This window comes from Wyeomyia smithii, chromosome 2, assembly GCF_029784165.1.
Source record: "Wyeomyia smithii strain HCP4-BCI-WySm-NY-G18 chromosome 2, ASM2978416v1, whole genome shotgun sequence".
In the NCBI taxonomy this organism is placed as follows: domain Eukaryota; kingdom Metazoa; phylum Arthropoda; class Insecta; order Diptera; family Culicidae; genus Wyeomyia; species Wyeomyia smithii.
In genome coordinates, this window is record NC_073695.1 from 193,243,985 (window position 1) to 193,256,859 (window position 12,875).

The window sequence follows — 12,875 nt, forward strand, 5'->3', positions numbered from 1 at the left end:
GCCATAGGTACAGCGTAAAAATCAGGCCACGCTTGTAAAACCGGAAGTATAGCTGCTCCAGCTCATGTTCACGATCTTTTTTTCCTTCATATATAGTTCACGACCATATTGCTGGCGCTTTATTCATATGAGAATCGTGATCATGTCGTTCCGTGCTCGTTTGTAATTGGCCTTCTTTTCTCTCGTTGACCTGTCCAGATATATCGCCCAGGTCCGATTCTTCTAATTCACCGCTGCCTCGCACTCCCCGTCATACTAGTCGTTTCTGCCACTCGGTGCTCCCAATACCAATATACCAACCGCGATTGGTGCGTACGTTGGTAATATCTGATTAGAACCGATTGGTAAACGGGTGGGCAGTGCGTACCAGCAGTACACCCGTACTAGTTGGCATAAAATAGACCCCAGTGTGATCCAAAGTAGAATGCCCAGCGACTCTTGTCCCTACCTCCACGCGGTACCACTAGGTTACGAAGCGACCAAGGGAAGATCGGTGAACCGGTGGGAACTTGGTCATATGCTAACAGCGAGGGGGAAATTGTTCTCCTACTAAGACAGCTTGCCTGAGCGTCTGTTCTCCAGGTTTGGGGCGGCTCAAACAACATCTGATCCGGAGCAGACTGCTGAATTATGAAATGCAAGAATTGAATACAGACCGGAACGATCGGCAACGACATAGGCGACGAAATAAGAACGACGATTGGGAAGCTCGGTACATGGAACTGTAAATCGCCAAACGTCCCGGGGGGTGACCGGATTCTGCTGGATCAGCTAAAACCCCACTATTCCGACATCGTTGCGCTCCAGGAGCTTTACCTGAAGAAGAGAAGGTACGGAGAATTTGTGGCCGCAGGGCACAGTACTACCAGATCGGCGGCACAACCAATGAGCTGGGTACCGGCTTCATAGTGCTGGGCAGGATGCTGAGTGGTGTGATCGGGCAAAAAATGAAAAATTGACCGCTTTGAGGCACGGATCAAACTCTGATTCGCTTCGTTACTGAAGAATAAATCCAATATTTACCATTAGATCACAAATCAATCAACTTAAGACTTATGGCAGCTTCGTGGAATCATTTCACCGTTCAAAATGGTCGTGAAATAATTCCACGCGAAACGTCGCTTTTTTCGTTCTCACTTCACTGATATGACACTCATAATAACCCAGATTCCACGGCAGATGTCACTTCGCGACGTTTTTCTCACTTACGTGAGTCCCGTACTAGGATTTTGTTCACTTCATTCTGATTTCACCGTGAAGTGACTCCGGTAATAAGCACCTCAATCTCACTCCACGGAGGTGATTTTTGTCACCTCACTTGAGGTGGAATCGGGAATAGGTCTCAAAAAGTGAAGTGAGCGTGAAAGTGAAATATATTTCACCGTGAAGTGACTCCCGTAATAAGCACCACTATCTCTACAATTTGTCCATACATTGCATTGTTGAAATTGCCATAGGTACAGCGTAAAAATCAGGCCACGCTTGTAAAACCGGAAGTATAGCTGCTCCAGCTCATGTTCACGATCTTTTTTTTCCTTCATATATAGTTCACGACCATATTGCTGGCGCTTTATTCATATGAGAATCGTGATCATGTCGTTCCGTGCCCGTTTGTAATTGGCCTTCTTTTCTCTCGTTGACCTGTCCAGATATATCGCCCAGGTCCGATTCTTCTAATTCACCGCTGCCTCGCACTCCCCGTCATACTAGTCGTTTCTGCCACTCGGTGCTCCCATTACCAATATACTAACCGCGATTGGTGCGTACGTTGGTAATATCTGATTAGAACCGATTGGTAAACGGGTGGGCAGTGCGTACCAGCAGTACACCCGTACTAGTTGGCATAAAATAGACCCCAGTGTGATCCAAAGTAGAATGCCCAGCGACTCTTGTCCCTACCTCCACGCGGTACCACTAGGTTACGAAGCGACCAAGGGAAGATCGGTGAACCGGTGGTTACTTGGTCATATGCTAACAGCGAGGGGGAAATTGTTCTCCTACTAAGACAGCTTGCCTGAGCGTCTGTTCTCCAGGTTTGGGGCGGCTCAAACAACATCTGATCCGGAGCAGACTGCTGAATTATGAAATGCAAGAATTGAATACAGACCGGAACGATCGGCAACGATATAGGCGACGAAATAAGAACGACGATTGGGAAGCTCGGTACATGGAACTGTAAATCGCCAAACGTCCCGGGGGGTGACCGGATTCTGCTGGATCAGCTAAAACCCCACTATTCCGACATCGTTGCGCTCCAGGAGCTTTACCTGAAGAAGAGAAGGTACGGAGAATTTGTGGCCGCAGGGCACAGTACTACCAGATCGGCGGCACAACCAATGAGCTGGGTACCGGCTTCATAGTGCTGGGCAGGATGCTGAGTGGTGTGATCAAGTGGCAGGCGATCAGAAACAGATTGTGTTTGTTGAGAATAAAATGCCGGTTCTACAACTACACCATTCTCAATGTATATTGCCCTCAAGAAGGAAGACCCAATGTAGAGAAAGAAGCGTTCTACGCACAGCTGGAAAAACTCTAGGATAGCTGCTCGCGTAGAAGCATCAAGATCGTCATCGAGGACATGAATGCTCAGATCGGCAGGGAAGACATATACAAGCCGACGATGTGAAGCCACCAACGAAGGAGGAGGTTAAAAAGGCAATTAGTGAGTTGAAAAACGGAAAGGTCGCTGGGAACTTCTAAAAGCAAGAAGCGAGCAGCTTTACTTTGCAATCCACCAGATCATACTGAGAATCTGAGTGGGTGAAGAAATGACTAATTGGTTGGAAGGCCTCATATGCTCAATCTATAAAAAGGGTCAACGACTGGATTGTTGCAACTATCGAGGCATTATGTTGCTCAACTACGCATACAGTGTTCTCCCGTGTCCTGTGCTTTAGATTGAGACCGTTAAGGGGCCATCCACATACCACGTGGACAAATTTTTAACCATTTCGACCCCCCCCCTCCTCCTCCGTGGACAACGGCCCATATGAATTCTAAAAAAAATGTATGGACCGTGGACATTAGCCAACCCCCCTCCCCAAAGCTGTCCACGTGGTATGTGAATGGCCCCTAACGGAATCCTTTGTCGGTGATTACCAGGCTGGTTCTAGACAGGGGCGTTCCACGACAGATCAAATTTTCACTCTGCGACAAATTCTCCATAAGTTCCCTGAGTATAACTTGCAAACTTGCCATCTGTTTGTTGGTTTCAAGGCGGCATACGACTCAGTGAAAAGATATTACTGGAACACGTTTTCCTGACGAATCTAATAGGGCTTAGTCGTTTTAGGCTGGAGGGATCGAAATCATGCGTGCATGCGAGCTACCGAGACATCAGTCGCGTTCGCAACATTAGATAGACTGAAGCAGGGAAGTACGCTCTTCAACTTACTGTAATAAAGGAGATGTTTATATCCGCTCTGTTGGGAGTACCACCCTACGAACCAACAGTGCACCACTTGAATGCCGGTGAACTCATCCTCTAACACATTCGGTAAGAGCGATGACGTCTACCGAGGAAGTGAGCTGTCAGTCGACAGCACAGAGAAGACATCTACGAGTCGTAATCCACACAGTGGTTCACCTTCGTACCATTTTATTTATTTTTTTAAATAAAGATTTCAGTATATATCGTCCCCTTCATGCTAGAACTAGATAACTCGAAAATTGACGTTTCGAGAAAAATGAGTTTGAAAATTTTACCTACTGTGGTGATGACGATTCAAATGTAATTATTAAAGGTTCAGATTTTATGAAACGCATTCATATCGTTTCAGGCCCAACGAACAACGAATCAACGAAAAAATCAGTAAAAAGTCGAGTTATTTAGTTTTTTTGTATTTGTATTTGTGAGGTATAGAAGGGGGCCAAGGGCCGTGTCACTGGTGTTATGAGGCACCATTCATGCTATACCAGTGATGAGAGGATTGGCATCACAGCCTCAGTAACCAGCTGGTCAATTAAATTCTGTGTAATTAACTAGAATAACCCTGGGCAAGTTGCAAAAATACTGTCTTGTTAGGGTAGCATCTTGGCAAGACCCCTGAGTTATAACTAGTCAATTAACTGCCGGAGGATAAGGAAAGGCAAGGATCTCTGAAGGTTAATAGGTGTGTGTAAGTGTGAGTGCGTGTGTGTGTAAATGTATGTATGTGTAAATGTATGTCTGTTTGTTTGTTGAGTTGACTATGCTGAAAAATAATGATGATAATAATAAAAATAATGATAATACCAATAATAATCGTAACAATTGAAATAATAACAATAATCAAAATAAAAACAGAACATAATAATAACAACATGTTCTAATCAATTGACAAAAACAAACATGATAAAATAATACTTAGCTTTGAAAACGAAGAACTGTGGTTCCTTGATCAAATTTCGCTGTGTTGGTGAATTCAACACACATCTAAACACCTAAACTCGAAGTTTCATTATGATACTCGGAATAAAATCGTGAAAGTTATTAAAAAAAAAGGAAAAGTGAAAAAGAATGTATATATGAACGATGTAGTCTATAAAGAAACCACGTACACGTTTACTAAATAATACTACATACAACAATACAACTTTGCACATGGAACTAACAGTAAAAAGTGAAGAATTTAAGTTCATGTTTAACTAAAGTCCATCCATGAATGCATAAGAGTCACACTGCCAGAAAAAAGTAAAAGCATTAATTCATTTTATCTAATAAGTAACGAAGTATCATGTGGGACTGTAATGCATTCATGGATATAGACAAGAAAAGAGCTTGCACTAAGTAGTCTGGTCCACGTGTGAGAAAAATTCTTTAGTGTTGATATTGTTAAGAAACTTTCTCACATAGGAGATTGCCGAGATCAGAGTAGGAAAGACTACAACATAGGTATCTGACTCTCATCATCTCCCTTAGCTCCCATCCGCCACCCGGGAGCACGCGCCCTTGGGCTGTCAAAACTCTCATACAATAGTTTTGTGACTCCATCTTAGGATTCCGTAAAGCTATAAGAACCCGAGATAGGAGCTCAACCACCAGGGACAAAAAGCCGAGTTATTTAGTTTTATTACAAAATGTACTTGTTTTTCGTTAAGATATCTAGTTTTTTATTTGATGAATAACACTTTTTCTTGTAATCGTGTTTCAACGAGTCTTGGATATGTTTTAGAGCTCGACGCGATGAATATTATGGCATACTCAACTCAAAATTGACAAATTTCGAGTTATCTAGTTCTAGCATTAATGGGACGATATGTTGTGTAAACCATCGGCTATTTATTACAACACGCTCATTAACAGAAACTCCAATCGCTGTTTAAAGAATAATTCAAAGAATTGAAAATATAAATTTTGAAGCGCCCTCCTTGGTTCAGTATACTCGAATTACTGGTGTCGCCACATTAGAAGCTACATCAAACGACATGATCAAAATCTTTCATCAAAATTCATTACAAAGTTCAATTGCTACGAAAAGCTCTCTTTATAGTCAAAAACTTCGCAATTAAGTTAGCTGTGAAATTATTTCCCTTTTTTGATTGGTAGGTTCGAATCCCTACGAATGATAAGCCCTAATTACGAAAGCAAACAAACCCTTACAATTTCAATTAAACATTTCTAACATTTTTGAGAAATCAACATATGTGAGTGACCTTTCTTTATCCCTTATACGATCCGAACCTATCAACAATGGCTCCACCATGTTTTCAGTTTTGATAGTCAATATTCAAGGTCATAGCACGCATACCAACAAAGGTTGGTTTTAACGTGTATAATTTATAACGAAATCATGCTTTTCCGGAAAACTGGGGAAACGACCATCGGACAACCAAGGCATCAGCTCTTATTGATTTATCACCTAAATCGAAAACATTATAAACTTTTCGGACAAAACTTATAGCTCGTTTAGCTATGTTGTGATCCAAACCAACAGGAAAGGTCACTATTTATTGCAAATAGTTAAAAAAAAGTGCGTCGTAAAGAGCATACTGTACTCTAGCTGAAAAATTTTATCTCTTCATCTGTTCCAAACAAATCGATTGGTAGTAATTTCATTAACAATAAAATATAATCACTCTTATACTGCCGTGGTATGCATAAGCGTCACATGTTACAAAAATGCAAAATAAAAGAAACAAATTTGAAGTTTCACATACCTATGCGTTTATTTGTTCCAGTGTGACTTCGTTTTTTTTTTATATGACGCTTATGCATCCCACGGTATTATAGTAAATACCTAAAAATTAATTTTATATAAAATCAAATGCTTAGCTGGTTCAGTATGCCCCACTTACTCCTACACAATAGAGATGGTCGGGTATGGGAAATTTGTTACCCGTACCCGACTCATCGAAAATTTTCAAACCCGTACCCGACCCGAACCCGAAGTCTGGTTTGTTTAAAATACCCGTACCCGACCCGAACCCGAAAAATATCTATTCTAACTACCCGTACCCGACCCGTACCCGATAGAAAAAAAACGCCGAAATTGACGGTACCCGACCCGTACTGGTTGTTTTTTTTTAATTTTTTTTTGTTCAACATGCCTGGGTACCTCGTACATTTTATGCACTGTTTGTCATATGTGGTTTCTCGAGATGATGGCCGGAGCCAGGCTAGAACCGAGTGTGCGTGTGAACGAATGATAATGAACCCAGAGTTTCAGGCGGGTGGTCCACTATAAGGAATCGGTCCACGATGAAAAGTGAATGTCTGGTAAAGTTTAAAATAAACGATGAGTTTTATAAACACATTAAAGGGTCAAACGAATTTAAAAGGTCAAAATTAATATAGTTTATAACTTGCGAAAAATTTGATAATTCACTGCATTTGCCAAAAACCTGTAATTTTGAGTATAGATTCGGTGTCATTGATAAATTCTAAAAATCAGTAAAAAACAGATATTAAATAAATAAATAAATATTTAAGTGCTTAAGTTCAAAATATGGGTGCAATATCATAGAATTTGATTTTTTTTATAACTTTTCAAAACACGGCATACTGACGTTTTTTGACATATTTAAAAATAAATATATCATTACTTTGAAACGCTCTGCAGCTTCAATGATAGCTTGATTTTTTTTTGAAGAAGAAAAAGTTGATTTGTAGTTAGTTTTTATTACCTATTATAATATACAATATTGTTTTAATTTTTATAAAAACAATTTTTTTTGCGAAATTTGGTTGATTTGAGGAGTTGTGCAAAAACTACGTAAGCTGTTTTTGTAAAGAGGACGCCCTGTGGCGTTGCTTGTGGTTGAAGATTATATAATTCTGTTTAATAAAAAAGTTAGGGGAGAAGTGCTAAAAAATCATGAAAAATTAAGTCACGTGCTTTATGAACGTCTCCAAATAAAAAGTGGAATGGAGATTCGTGTTCAGCACCCCAAAATTAAGTATATACCATATTTTTGTCGTATTTATCGACACTTTTTTTTTACTTGGCAAGCATTTGTATTAAGTCGCCCCACTGTGCAATGCTCCGCGGTTTTCCTGACAGTTATGAAAAAAGCCCGACAAAAACTCCATTTAAATCAAAACCGTTACAGGAAGAACTGTTCAATCTAACCTTAGAAAGCGATAGCATGATGTCATTCCCTTGGTGCATAGACTGCAGACAACTGTCAGAATAGGTATTGGGCGATCTCTCGTTGAGTGATGATGGGCGATTTTCTCTCCGATCTTACCGATTATCGACAATCAGAAAACACCCAGGCTTGAAATGATAAAAATTGAATTCTCACAATGCACGAAAATTGAATTACCCGTACCCGACCCGTATCCGACCAATTGAGAATTTTTCAAACCCGTACCCGACCCGAACCCGAAGCCTTGGTTTTTTAATTACCCGTACCCGACCCGAACCCGTAGAATATTTTTTGGCGTTACCCGAAACCCGACCCGAACCCGTCGGGTACGGGTTTCGGGTAAAAATACCCGTACCCGACCATCTCTACTACACAACTTTTAGTCATACAGAAGTACGCAGTAGTGAGTTGGAAATTTAACGATTATATTGTGAGACGACAAGGAAACGGAGTATATCATCGAAAAGAACGATAATCAAAACTAGCAAGTACGGTAAAAAAATGGTTTTTATTATCAGCGTCCTGATCGCTCGAATGTTCGATTGGAAAAGAAAGATTATACATAAGTATTTAAGAAAGTTAACTGTGCACGTCTTTTAGTTGTCAGCACTGCTGGGGAGGGGTCAACCAATGGATATTTCTACACTCCTCCTCATTGTTGGCCTCATACAAACGCGAACGTTGTTAGTACAATCCCAGCGTGCGTGATAATGCGCGCAACTTTTGTGATCCCAGCGGTTTTGTGAGAATATCGGCTGCCATGTTTTCTGTAGGACAATACTCCAGTGAAATCTTACCTTCGAAGCAGAGATTCCTCACATATTGTTCTCTGGTCTCGATGTGCTTCGATCGCCTAGTAGTTCTTTCCGAATTGACGAACACAATGCAACTCTGGTTGTCTTCAAAAATTGTTGTTGCATCCTGTGTTTTCAGGCCAAGGTCACTGAACAGCATACGTAGCCATACTGCCTTCTTGCACGCCTCACTCAAAGCCACGTATTCTGCTTCCATGGACGACAGGGTTACTGATGACTGTTTTCGGCTGATCCAAGAAACTGCAGCACCATGGTACACAAAAGTGAATCCTGTGGTTGATTTTCGACTTTCTATGTCACCCGCCCAATCAGCATCGGCAAATCCAGCCAAATTTGCTTCTCCTCCATTGAATCTCAATGAAACATCTTTGGTGCCAAGTAAATATCGTATTACCCTCTTAGCTGCAATCCAGTCTAACTGGGTAGGATTATTAACTCGCCTACCTAGTATTGATGTGCTCACTGCTATGTCCGGTCGTGCGTGAACGGCAATGTAGAGCAAAGCTCCAAAGAGGCTTCTGTATATCGTCGGATCCTTCAACATGTCGTTGCATTTTTGTTTCAAAAAACCTATGTCCATAGGTGTCTTCGCAGTTTTCGCACTCTTCATTTGAAACCTTTCTGCCAGTTTTTCAATGTAATTCCGTAAGTTTAAACTATATTTTCCGTTATCTCGTGATATCTCCATGCCCAGGAAATATTTCAGTTCTCCCAAACAACTTATATCTAATTCTTTGCTCAAATTTAAGTAAATGCTTTTCCTGACGTTAGTATCAGCACATCCCAGAATTATGTCATCGACGTATATTAATAAGTATGCTGTATGTTTCCCAACTGCTTTCGTGTAGAGGCACATGTCTGCTGTACTCTGCTTGAATCCCATTCGTATCAAAACATTATTCAGACGCTGATTCCAACATCTAGCTGACTGCATGAGGCCGTATATGCTTCGCTTCAAGCGACAAACAAACTTTTCTTTCCCAGTGACTTCGAATCCCGGGGGCTGTCGCATGAATAACTCTTGCTCGAGGTTGCCATGAAGATAAGCAGTCTTCACATCTAAATGAACAAGTGGGATGTCTTTCTCGCTTGCCACAGCCAGTAGAGCTCGAAACGTAACTTTGTTCGTTACTGGTGCGAACACTTCTTCGAAATCTATCCCATACTGTTGGGAAAACCCCTGTGCCACGAGCCGTGCTTTATATTTTACCACATCTCCTGACGCGTTGCGTGTAATTTTGTACACCCACTTACTTCCGATTGCCTTTCGTCCAGAGGGTAACTCAGCCAGCTCCCAGGTTTGGTTTTTAGCATGACTACTCATTTCATCTTGCATTGCACCTTCCCATTTAGTCGCACTGGGAGAATGTCTTGCTTCTTGCAGATTCCGTGGCTCGAATTCATCGCTTTGGCAAACTGTGTTTGCTTGTTGTACGAATCGTTCTGGAGGATTTCCTTTGTTGATCCTTTGTGATCGTCGAAGTCCTGACCTTCGAACCGCGAAAAGGTAATTCACCCATCGAGTCGCCCACAAAATCCTCATCCTCTCCATTAGCGCAATAGTATCTCGAATCATCTAATTCATCCGACTGTTCAATTTCATCCTGTGTAATCTGGTCCACATTAGTATGCTCTGGTTGTCCTTGGTTCGGTTCACTATTATCCAGTGTCGTGACTATTTTTGGTTTTTTAACTTTCGACAATTCCCGAACTGATTCGTTCGAGCTCATTTCCACCTCCATAAATTTCGCATCACGGCTAATGATAATACGATCAGTTTCTTTGTCCAAGAACCGATACGCTTTCCTATTTTCAGCGTATCCCACAAAAATCAATTTTACCGCCTTTTTATCCAGCTTCTTTCGCTTTTGATCTGAAATATGCACCCAAGCCTTAGTGCCAAACACACGAATATGTGCGTATTTCGGCATCTTCCCAAACCACAGTTCGTGGGGGGTACGATCTATGTTACTTGATGGAAGACGATTGCACAAATAGCAAGCTGTCATAACCGCTTCGCCCCAATACTTTTTCTCCAGATCGGCTTCTGATAATAAGCAGCGAGTCATTTCCATCAGGGTGCGGTTTGCTCGCTCAGATTTACCATTCTGTTGTGGGCTATAAGGCGCTGTTTGTTGCAAGATAATTCCGTTTCGAGCCAGAAATTGCTTCAGTTTTATACTGGAGTATTCACCACCGCCGTCTGTACGTAGTACTTTCGGTTTCTTCCCAAACAGATTTTTGCACCAGGGCCACCGTATTCACAAATTTTGTCGTAAGCTTCCGTTTTATTTTTCAGTAAATATATCAGCGTGTATTTACTATAGTCGTCGATCATCGTCAGCACATACCTGTTACCACTAGGCGTACAAACATCCATGGCACCACACACATCCGAATGTACCAAGTCTAGCACAGCGGACGATTTCGTTTCTGACACATGAAAGGGATACCTAGTCAGCTTCCCTTCACAACACACTCCACAAACTGATCGCACCCCGCAATCGCTTATTTTCAAGTCCATACCCATTTGCTTTTCAACAATTTTCTTCACTGCATCAATATGCCGATGGCCCAAAAGCCGATGCCACAAATGTTGACATGAAACAGAATGCCCAACTGATGAAAGAAGCACTTGCTGAGTAGGTCGCATCACGCAATATAGGCCACCTTTTCGTTCCCCAGCTATTATCACTTTATCATTTTTCATGATACGGCAACCACCATTATCAAAGCAAACACTAAATCCCTCGTCGATCATTCTGCTGACAGACAATAAATTTCCAGCAAGACCAGGCACAAAAAGTACACTTTTCATGGTTATAGTTTTACACTCGCCATCTCCTCCTATCACGCGCAGCTTGCAAGAGCCTACATTACTAGCAGGAATCTTTTTACCGTCCGCCAAACAAACGGTATCCGCCGACTTTTCTATTCTGTCGAGGTTCTCCATTTTTCCCGTCATATGCTTTGTGCAGCCCGAATCAAGATACCAGTTGCCGTCTACCGGCTCTGCTGAACCGACTGAAAAACATTGCTCTTTATCCGCGGTAGCCGAGAAACATATATCGGCTGCTTCTTCAGTTAACTCTGTTACAGTCACTTTGGCTTTTTGCTGTGGACTCGAATAGTTAAACTTTTTCTGCTTATCAGCGTTCAACCTTGGGCAATCTCTCCGGAAGTGTCCCTCCTGCTTGCAGTAATGACACGTTTTCCTATTTTTGTTGCTACCACTACTACGAGCTGAAATTTTCAATGCCTTTTCCGCCATGTTGTTTTCATTACGACGTCGCCACTCATCTAGAAGTTTGCCCTTTACATATTCCAGGCTCAAATCCTCCTCTGGCCGACTTTCCAGCGCCGTTATCAGCGTATCGTACGTTTCCGGTAGGCTTGATAAAATAATAGCGATGATCCAATGCTCACTCATTGTTTTCTCACCCATGCCTACCAAACGATTCACCAGCTCTGTCACCTGCAGCAGATGGTCTGACATATTACCACCTTCCGTTAATCGCAGCGACAACAGCTTGCGTAGAACATGTATTTTGTTCGTCAGTGATCCGCGCTCGTGATACTTTTTCAATGCTTGCCACATTGCCATTGCTGTATCAGCGCCCATTACGTGGCACAATTGGTTGTTTTCCAACGCCAAACCGATCGTTGCCCTCGCTTTTCCATCTTTTGCTAACCAAACTAGTGATGGGAAACTTATCGATACTTATCGATAATATCGATAAATGCTGGTCATCGATATTATCGTTAATTTTTTGACGTTAACGATAATTATCGATATTATAAGGGTGAGCACAAGTCAGTGCGGCTGGTTACTGGATAGTGAACCTATAGATATGAGAAATGACAAGACACTCACCGTTAAGGCAACTGTCAACATCAAAACGGATAACGGATATGCAAAATTATACAGATCGCCCGTTTTGATGTTGACAGTTGCCTTAACGGTGAGTGTCTCGGCGTCTCTCTGGTGTATAGGCTGACTATTACTGGAGGAGACCCAAAAGAAAGAGACCTCACCTACCCTACCCCAGGAGTTGCTTTTGCCGCTAGGTATTTGTTGGGTGCTGCTATTCGACAAGATTGAGCATTGTTGGGGGTAGTGTAACGGTTCGCCCCGGGTGTCAATGAGTTTATGAGAAATATAGGTAACTAAAAAGGTATTGATAGTTTTTAGTTTCCTAAGAACAGATGAATTCGACAACTTAGTACTGGAGAACTTTGAAAAAATATCCAAACTTTTTGCACTATCTCATAAAAAGCAATGATACGAAATTGTAATAAAAAGAAAAGAAAGAGACCTCACCTACCCTACCCCAGGAGTTGCTTTTGCCGCTAGGTATTTGTTGGGTGCTGCTATTCGACAAGATTGAGCATTGTTGGGGGTAGTGTAACGGTTCGCCCCGGGTGTCACTGAGTTTATGAGAAATATAGGTAACTAAAAAGGTATTGATAGTTTTTAGTTTCCTAAGAACA